The sequence below is a fragment of the Staurois parvus genome, unplaced genomic scaffold (genome assembly GCF_062004578.1).
Source record: "Staurois parvus isolate SC_StPar_1 unplaced genomic scaffold, SC_StPar_1.0 ptg000070l, whole genome shotgun sequence".
NCBI lineage: Eukaryota > Metazoa > Chordata > Amphibia > Anura > Ranidae > Staurois > Staurois parvus.
Genome location: NW_028317866.1, coordinates 839,296 through 848,721, shown reverse-complemented (window position 1 = coordinate 848,721; position 9,426 = coordinate 839,296).

Genomic DNA, 9,426 nt, shown 5'->3' with positions numbered 1-9,426 from the left:
CCTGGTCTCAGCATTCAGTAGACTCTAGCAGCTGACTCCAGCCCTCCTCCGGTCCTTCTCCAGACCCTGCACGTTCTGCTTCCTAGCTCCGCTGCTGGTTTCGTCCTAGCAGCAGCACATGGTAAGGAGGGGGGGGGGGGCGCACTGTGATGTAAGATAGGGTGGGGGACTCTTGACATCTGATGTAAGGGGGTGGAGTGCTCTGGAGATCTAGTCTTACATTTACAACCTATGTTTTGAGGCAACCATACTGCTGATGCGGCCCATGATGAAACAGAGTTTGACACCCTGCACTAAAAGTTCCTAAGGGCTTTTCCATTCCATTGTCCTACTGCACATATGCATGCATTTTAATTGAGTTTGACCTGCTTTGCTTGCAATACAAATGTACCTCAGTAGGATCTGCTGCATTAAATGAAACACAAAGCAGGTCAAACACAGCCCCTGAATTGCCAACTACACAACTCCATTAAAATAAATAAGAATCTGCTGACCTGGATTTGATGTGTAGCCACTGTCTTCCTGCATGTCAAATGAAGGAAAATAATGCCTGTGTACTGCCTCGATCATATCATCCTTGCTGAAGCAGAATAACCCCTCTTGGGCAAGACAAATACACAAGGAAAAGCACTCTCTTTTCTTCTGGTTGATAGTAGACTCCTGAAGTTTAGTTTACGTCACTGTGCCCCATCTAGACTGGATTCCCAATATATGTGAAACTCTGGAGGTAAGATAGTCAGTCAGCCTAAAGGTGCAAAATGGATCTCTGCAGTGAGAGTCTCACTTTAGTGTCCTAATTATGAATACAAAAGAGGCTCTGTGAATTTTCTCAGGACCAATGGCAGATACCACTTTTTAGAAGACGGTAAGTATAAGGACTCGTTGTCATTGCCACGCTCATGAATTGTGAGACTAGTAGCTGAGATACTGTAATAGCTGGTAAGGCTGAGACCTGCATTTGCAACAAATGTTAGTTGAGACTGACGCTAAAGCCTGATTGGAGGAAGTCATATATGATGTCACCCGAATAAAACTCAACACTTAGGCTGCTTTCACACTGAGGAGTTTTTCAAGCATTTCTGTGTTAAAAAAAAAAGTGCCTTAACCACTTCAAGTCCGGACACTTTTACCCCCTTCCTGCCCAGGCCAATTTTCAGCGCTATCACACTTTGAATGACAATTGCACAGTCATGCAACACTGTACCCATATGAATTTTTTAGAATTTCTTCTAGACAGATAAAACTTTATTTTGGTATTTATTCACCACTGGGATTTTTATTTTTTTTGCTATATAGATAAAAAAGTAAAAAAAATTTAGAAAAGTGTTTTTTGCAAATAAATAATCTTTCTTCATAAATCTTGGCCAAATTTTATTCAGTTATCTTTTTAGTAAAAAAAAAAATAACCCAAATTAGTTTATAACCAAAAAGTATAATTTTTCTAAATTTTTTTTTACATCTTTATTTTATTATATCATTTATGTGTTTTTTTTTTTTTTACATACTGTCACCCTAGCAGTACAGTGTCACCATAGTGACACTGTACTACTTGTGGGGGGGGGGGGTTTATGAAGTTTTTTTTTTTTTACACTGATTGCTTTTACACCCATAAAGGCTGTAAAAGCAATCATTTCTCCTTCTCTCTGGCTGCAAGAGAGGCTGCATTGAGAATACTGTGTGAGCTGTGATTGGTCACAGCTTGTCACATGGTACAAGGCTGTTGTGTATAGCCTTGTACCATGTGACCTCTGTGATCATTCACAGATTTCACATGTTGTAAGCAATGATGTCAGAAGTGACATCTTGCTTACTACTCTTCATGTGATCACTGACTGGCCAATCAGTGATCACATGATCGGGACCTCACACAGAGGTGTTCCACTGTGGCCAGAGGACACAGCAGGCACTGGATCGCGGTGCTGCGAGCTCCCAGGGAGCGCACACAAGCAGGGGGCGGGGAGGCTATTTATAAACGGCCACCGACCCCTGCACTGCTCCCGTCCGGCCATTTATATACATGGGCCAGACGGGAAGTGGTTAAAAGCTTCAAAAAAATGCATCCCTATGTATGTGAATGTATATCTATGTATGTTTTCACACTGAGGTGTTGAGCTTGCGGTGCGGTGTAAAAACTCCTACTTGCAGCATCTTTGGGGAGTTAAAAAAAGCCCCAAAAAGCCTCTTCCCTTTGAAATCGATGGAAACACCTGCAAAATGTCTCTGAGAAGCGTTTTTGGTGCAGCTTTAAGCCATGTGTCCTTTAAAAAACGTAGTACATATGCCTATGCGTTTTTGAGGCGTTTTTGCAGTAGATCAGTGTGAAAGTAGCCCAGGGCTTAAAAAAGCCGCTCGCCAAATGCGAGAAGAAATTCCTCTGTGGCAAGCGTCGATCAGTGAGCACAGATGGAGCGACTGCACCTGTGCCCCAAGCCTCTTTGTGAAGCCGAGTTCCGGTTAACAACTTCCGGTTCCTGCTTCTGCGGCACCGCCGCCGAGGGGACAGGTGCAGGAGAGGTCCGCTCTCCTCCACTGAGAAGAGACATCCTCTCCACCACCGCGGGGGACTCGGAGGGACTAGGAGTAAGTACTGAATACAACATGTCATATCACTATAATGAGTACAGGGGAGCTGGGATATACATACTGTGTACATGTCATATCACTATAATGGAGTACAGGGGAGGGGGGACATACATACTGTGTACATGTCATATCACTATAATGGAGTACAGGGGAGGGGGGACATACATTACTGTATACACGTCATATCACTATAATGGAGTACAGGGAAGCTGGGATATACATACTGTGTACACGTCATATCACTATAATGGAGTACAGGGAAGGGGGGATATACATTACTGTATACACGTCCTATCACTATAATGGAGTACAGGGGAGGGGGGATATGTATACACGTCCTATCACTATAATGGAGTACAGGGGAGGGGGGATATACATTACTGTATACACGTCCTATCACTATAATGGAGTACAGGGGAGCGGGGATATACATTACTGTATACACGTTCTATCACTATAATGGAGTACAGGGGAGCGGGGATATACATTACTGTATACATGTCCTATCACTATAATGGAGTACAGGGGAGCTGGGATATACATACTGTGTACATGTCATATCACTATAATGGAGTACAGGGGAGGGGGGATATACATTACTGTATACACGTCAGATCACTATAATGGAGTACAGGGGAGCTGGGATATACATTACTGTATACACGTCATATCACTATAATGGAGTACAGGGGTGCTGGGATATACAATACTGTATACACGTCATAATCACTATAATGGAGTACAGGGGAGCTGGGATATACATTACTGTATACATGTCATATCACTATAATGGAGTACAGGGGAGCTGGGATATACATACTGTATACATGTCATATCACTATAATGGAGTACAGGGGAGGGGGATATACATTACTGTATACATGTCATATCACTATAATGGAGTACAGGGGAGGGGGATATACATTACTGTATACACGTCATATCACTATAATGGAGTACAGGGGAGGGGGATATACATTACTGTATACACGTCATATCACTATAATGGAGTACAGGGGAGGGGGATATATATTACTGTATACACGTCATATCACTATAATGGAGTACAGGGGAGCTGGGATATACATTACTGTATACATGTCATAATCACTATAATGGAGTACAGGGGAGCTGGGATATACATTACTGTGTACAGTTTTATATTTTGGACTCTTTATTCTAAAGAAAAATGTAATTTCATAAGCTTTAAGGGGGCGTGGTTGGGTGTAGGGTTGTGGATGGGCCGGGGGTGGGGTTGGGGCGGACCTGGGCAAGGTTGGGTGGGGCAACTGGTAGAGAGTAAGTCTTGTGACTGGCTAGTAGGTCTGGACTCGAAATTTTAACCCCTCAAATTGCGTATATCTATTGCAAAGCAAATCTAGTCTTACCTTTACAACCTACATTTTGAGGGACCCATATTGCTGATGCGGCCAATGATGAGTTTGACACCCTGCACTAGAAGTTCCTAAGGGCTTTTCCATTCCATTGTCTTACTGCACATATGCATGCATTTTAATTGAGTTTGACCTGCTTTGCAATACAAATGTACCTCAATAGGATCTGCTGCATTAAATGAAACACAAAGCAGCCCCTAAATTGCCAACTACACGACTCCATTAAAATAAAAACTTTCACCAAATCCTGTGATATGTAGAGTTCATAATCATTCTTAGCTTCAACATTATATTTCCAGTTGTTTCACAAAGACATAAACACAATAGTTCAGAATCAGTTCTTTTATAAAGTCATTTCTAGAGTATAAATGCTGCTGCTGAAAACATAAAAACTCAAAGTCCTGTTCCTGTGTTCATTCTGCTGCATTGTGAGTGACTTGCACTTGGCTTGATTTCATATTGCCGTCATATTATTACATCACCATAAAATTGTTATATTTGCTACTGTAAAAATACTTTGTACTTTAAATTATATGGATATAAGGCATTCAAGTATGGCCCGGATATGTTATAGTTTTCAAATTAAAGATCTATCATGAAAGCTTACCAAAATGAACAATTTACAATCGCTGCTAAACAAGCAATTGAGTTTGTCCAGCAGTCTGTTTAGTGGATAGCACAGACAAGATGACGATCCATTGATCGAAACCGGTCAAGGTTTGAAGTCACAACTTCTGCTGATGTCATTTCTGTCCTTTGGTACGCACGTTGGAACACTGCGGCCATCTTGGTTCCTATTCACAGGCAGCAAAGCTGAATACACTGAGTGCCAGGTTATGGGCACTTTTCTTGTGAGTTTTATTCTTATAATTTCTCCCCATCATTAAAGTTTTTTATGGTTTTACACTATGGGATGTTTGCTTTTGTTTCTGTTCACATGCTGAAACTCGGTTTACTGCCTGGGAGGAGAGGAGAAAGGTTATAAAAGCTCTTTTGAAACAACACTGTCATGCGATCTGGTTGATAGTAACCAATAGGATGATGACCAGCGTGGATATAAAGGATTCCCAGGAATGAATATTGGTGCCATTCTTGCCATCACGCATTGGGCTAGTCCCAAACCAGGCACTTAAGACCAACCTAGAGATAGGTGGTCCACAGCTAACGGTGAGTGCACATCCATGTGGGGCACCGATTGAGCACAGAGGAGCACCTGTCATTTTTTGCACGACGTTCACCAATTAGTATTCAACACTTGGGCACTTTATTTTTCCGAATTTGGACTGAATGTTACAATTATTCATTTTGTATATGTGAAGCATTATTACTCATATATTGTCAAATGTAATGCACCTAATTTATGCGCGGTCCACTTGGTATTTTGTTTGTTTTTGTGTTATTGGTTCACAAATTAGGACTGCAGTGTACACTTATCAAAATTGCATGAATATTTATTCCTAAGAGCAACAGCACTATATTTTAAGATATTAGGAATGAATATTGATTATTGTTGTTAACAAAGTTCAAAAGTCCATGGTCACTGGGGCAGATGAGATTTGTAGGTAGCAGTTGGGTTTTTTTTCCCCCTTAAAATGGCTTAAATATGTTTGTCAATTATGAAAGCAAAATAACTTTTGCGCAGATCAGTAGGTAAAGAAAAACGCTCCTTTTGGCCATTAAATTCATGCTGTGCTAAGAAAATATCCAAGTGGGATTATCAGAGTTGGGTGCAATAAAAATCTATGTCATGCTGTTTTGCTTGCTGTATGTAACAAAAGTACCACCAGGTGGTGCTACAGTATAGGTTACTTATGATCACAGTGCTTTGTGCTGGACATACATGGATGCATTTTTAATATGATCAAATGTTTCATCCTATTGCATTAATTTATTAGAGGTCTGAAAATCTTGCTCACAAACAGTGATCATTACTGTAACAGCAATTATAGTGTTTTAAAAAAACAAAATCTGATACAGTATGACTGGTGACAACTACTCTGATGAAAGTATGTTAAAAAAATAAGAAGAAAATGTTAAAAAAGAGAGCTTAAAAAATATGTATCCAGTATCCCTGATCATCAGTCAAATGAGCACAGTGGCTAAATGGTTAGCACTTCCGCCTGGCAATACTAGGGTCATCGGTTCATATCCCAACCACAGCACCACCTGCCTGGAGTTTGCAAGATCTCCCAGTGCCTGCGTGAGTTTCCTTCGGATACTCCAGTTTCCTCCCACACTCCAAAGACATGTTGGTAGGTTAATTGGATCCTGTCTAAATTGGCCCTAGCATGTGTATGTATGAATGTGAGTTAGGGACCTTAGACTGTACACCCCCTTGAGGGTTAGGGACTGATGTGAATGTACAATATATATGTAAAGCGCTGTGTAAATTGACGGCGCTATATAAGTACCTGAAATAAATACATAAATATTGCTAATTATAATCAACAAGCATTATATCACTGTCACAGTGATCTGTTGCTACATGTGCCGTAGCTCTGCACTAGACACGTGCCTGATTCTACCAGTTGATTTCTGTTTATTAGGCACAGCAGTTCCTGTCCTAATAGATGGCACTATATAAGGACCTGTAATAATAAATATGATGATGCTGTACTGCAGTGGTGACAGTATGGTAAAAAAAAATTGTATGGTAAAACAAAATTGATCTAATTTTTTTTTTTTCTTGAAAATTAAGAAATTAAAACTTAAAAAATCTTGCCATGCCTATTACTAAATACTTTGGACTGTCTACTTTACAATAAGTTGTCATTTGGGGGGTATATGTACTGTCCCGGCATTTTAGGGCCTCAAGAACAGTGATTAAATAACACCCAAAGAAAGCTCTATTTGTGTGAAAAAAAATGATGCAAATTTAATTTAGGTACAGTGATGCATGACCACGCAATTGCCAGTTACAGAAGAACAGTACTGAATAACAAAAAAAAAAAATGCTATATTCATGAAGGAGGTAAAACCTTCTGGAGATCAAGTGGTTAAAAGATAACTTCATCTTTAGGAACATCTACTCCCTAGCCAAATATGAGTAATGCCCATATTTTGGAAATAAATTGTCATTGGATGGCGAACTGAGAAGACTAATTTCCCATCAGGGCCACTTCACTTTTGAGTGACAGTTCACAGCAGTGGGTGCATTTCAAAGCTGATATTGGAATGAATAGCGGCTAAGGATCCGTCTACTAGCACAGGCTGTCAATCAGAAGTGCAGCAAATCTGACGGGGAACTAGTCTCTAAGTTCCCCATCAGGCTATGTCCACCCCTAGTATAAAACTTCTCAGCCAAGCACCTGTCAGTGTTATAGGCACAGTGACCAGGGAGGGAGTGCACTGGGGAAGAAGTATCCAGTGTGGCCTTTCCCCCATGCAGACATGGACAAATTCATGTACCTGTCTACAACACATTTTCTTTCTTACATTTGACTATTTCATACTTACCACTTGAAGCCTGTAGGTGGTGACCTGAAAACAAGGGCAGCGGTAAAAAACTGCAGAGATAGTAATTGTGAAAGGGCCCGAGATATATATAAAAAAAAACACACCAAGTTGAACAATCCCGGAGAACACACGCACACCCCTCCCTCATTCCTTTGATAGATAGGACCATCTTCATTAGTAAGTTGACAAAGCATTCTAACAAGCACGCGGGCAAGGTTTCTTAAAAAGCCCAGCGTACAATAAGTTTCACAAAGGCACAATATGTTCATTTTTATTTCATAAAATAAATAATTTATTAACATGGGGCATATTTATGAAAGATTTGCTGTATTTATACAGCACATTTGATACAACATTGAAATCTGTTCTTCAACAGGAAAAAGTTGTCACTTCTTGTTTATAACAAGGTAAATGTTACATTCACCAAACATTTTTTTTTTATTTTTTCATTCACCCAGTTGAGTTACATTTTCTAGTATTAGCTTAAAAAGTATCTTTTTATTGAACAAATAGGATGAAGTATTACATTATTTCTTATTTGATTAATATTTTTAACTTATAAATAAAATAAATTACAAAAATAAATCTACTTCTGCAAATGTTCCACAAAGTGTAAAAGCCATAAGAACATGCTACTCAGTCCATATGACAATGCGCAGCCAATCAACAAACACCAGTAATGTCACATTGGGGGGACTCCATAACCCTGGGTAAGCTATGACTTGAGTGGCATAACAAAACACGACACTATACAGATACTCTATCAGATTCCATATAGGTGTGTAAGATTGACTAATACATTGTAACCACTTGGTAATCACATGGTTTTGGAATAAGGTTGCATACCCATCAAGGTTCCTGACAATGGTGCCCAGCGGTGAGGTAGATGTAGTTGTCACTGCAATGTTCTGTTTCAAAAAACAATTTATTTTTTCAAAAATGATTATTAATAATTTGGTTATCATATTTGAACCAGTGTTTATAAGAAGATATGCTCCATGCCTGCACTCCCTGGGTACATCCAAAGAACAGTCAGCCAAAGATTTAGGGTAATTCGTGCACTATGGTATGCAAAACTAGGAACTAGTTCAGTGCCTTGACAACAATAAGCAGTTGTTGCTTTCTTTACATCTCTCCATTGCTGCAATGTTCCTAAAAGTGACTGTTACTTCTAGAAATATTGTATATGTGCACAGTTCTAGTAAATATCTTGCTTTGCAAGGCTTTTTGCTGCCAGATACACCTTGTCCTACTGTGGGACAGTAAATCTGTTTTAGATGCATTTTTTTAACTAGTTCAGCATTAGAGCACTTTTTTACAAAAATTTATACGCATGTAAAAATCTTCATTTTTGGCTATAAAATTACTTAACCCCCCAGAACATTATTTCCTGAAAGCAGAGACCCTGTAGAATAAAAAGATAGATTGCAATTTTTGATGTTGCATGATATTTGTGCAACTGTTTATCACACACAAGTTTTCATGAAAAAATATAATAATATAAATTTTAGTGCAAACACACACAATATAATACACATTTTTTTAGTAAACTATAAAAGAGGAGGTTGTGTCAAGTAAATAGATACCGAACATGTCAAGTCTTAAAATTGTGTATGTCTGTGTATATATATATATATATATATATATATAAATAAAAATACAGTACACAAAAATCCTTATAGGTGGAGCTTTACACATGTGCACCCTGGGCATGCATATTCATTTGCGGGTGTGTGCGGGGCAATGGGGGTTACAGCTAAATTCTTATAAATACATTTTATTATAATTGTGTTGCTTTTTAACTTTTTCTTTTTACTTTATTGCTATCACAAGCGTTAATACCCCCATGGGATAGCATTGGGCAGGTGACAGGTGCTCTAATAGACTCCGATGTCTCCCCTGCCCTTCACAGCATCTAACCGAGAAAAGATCTGCATGGTTAGACGCTCCCCTGGCTGTACTGGCCAGGAAATGAAGGATCTGAAAACGGAAA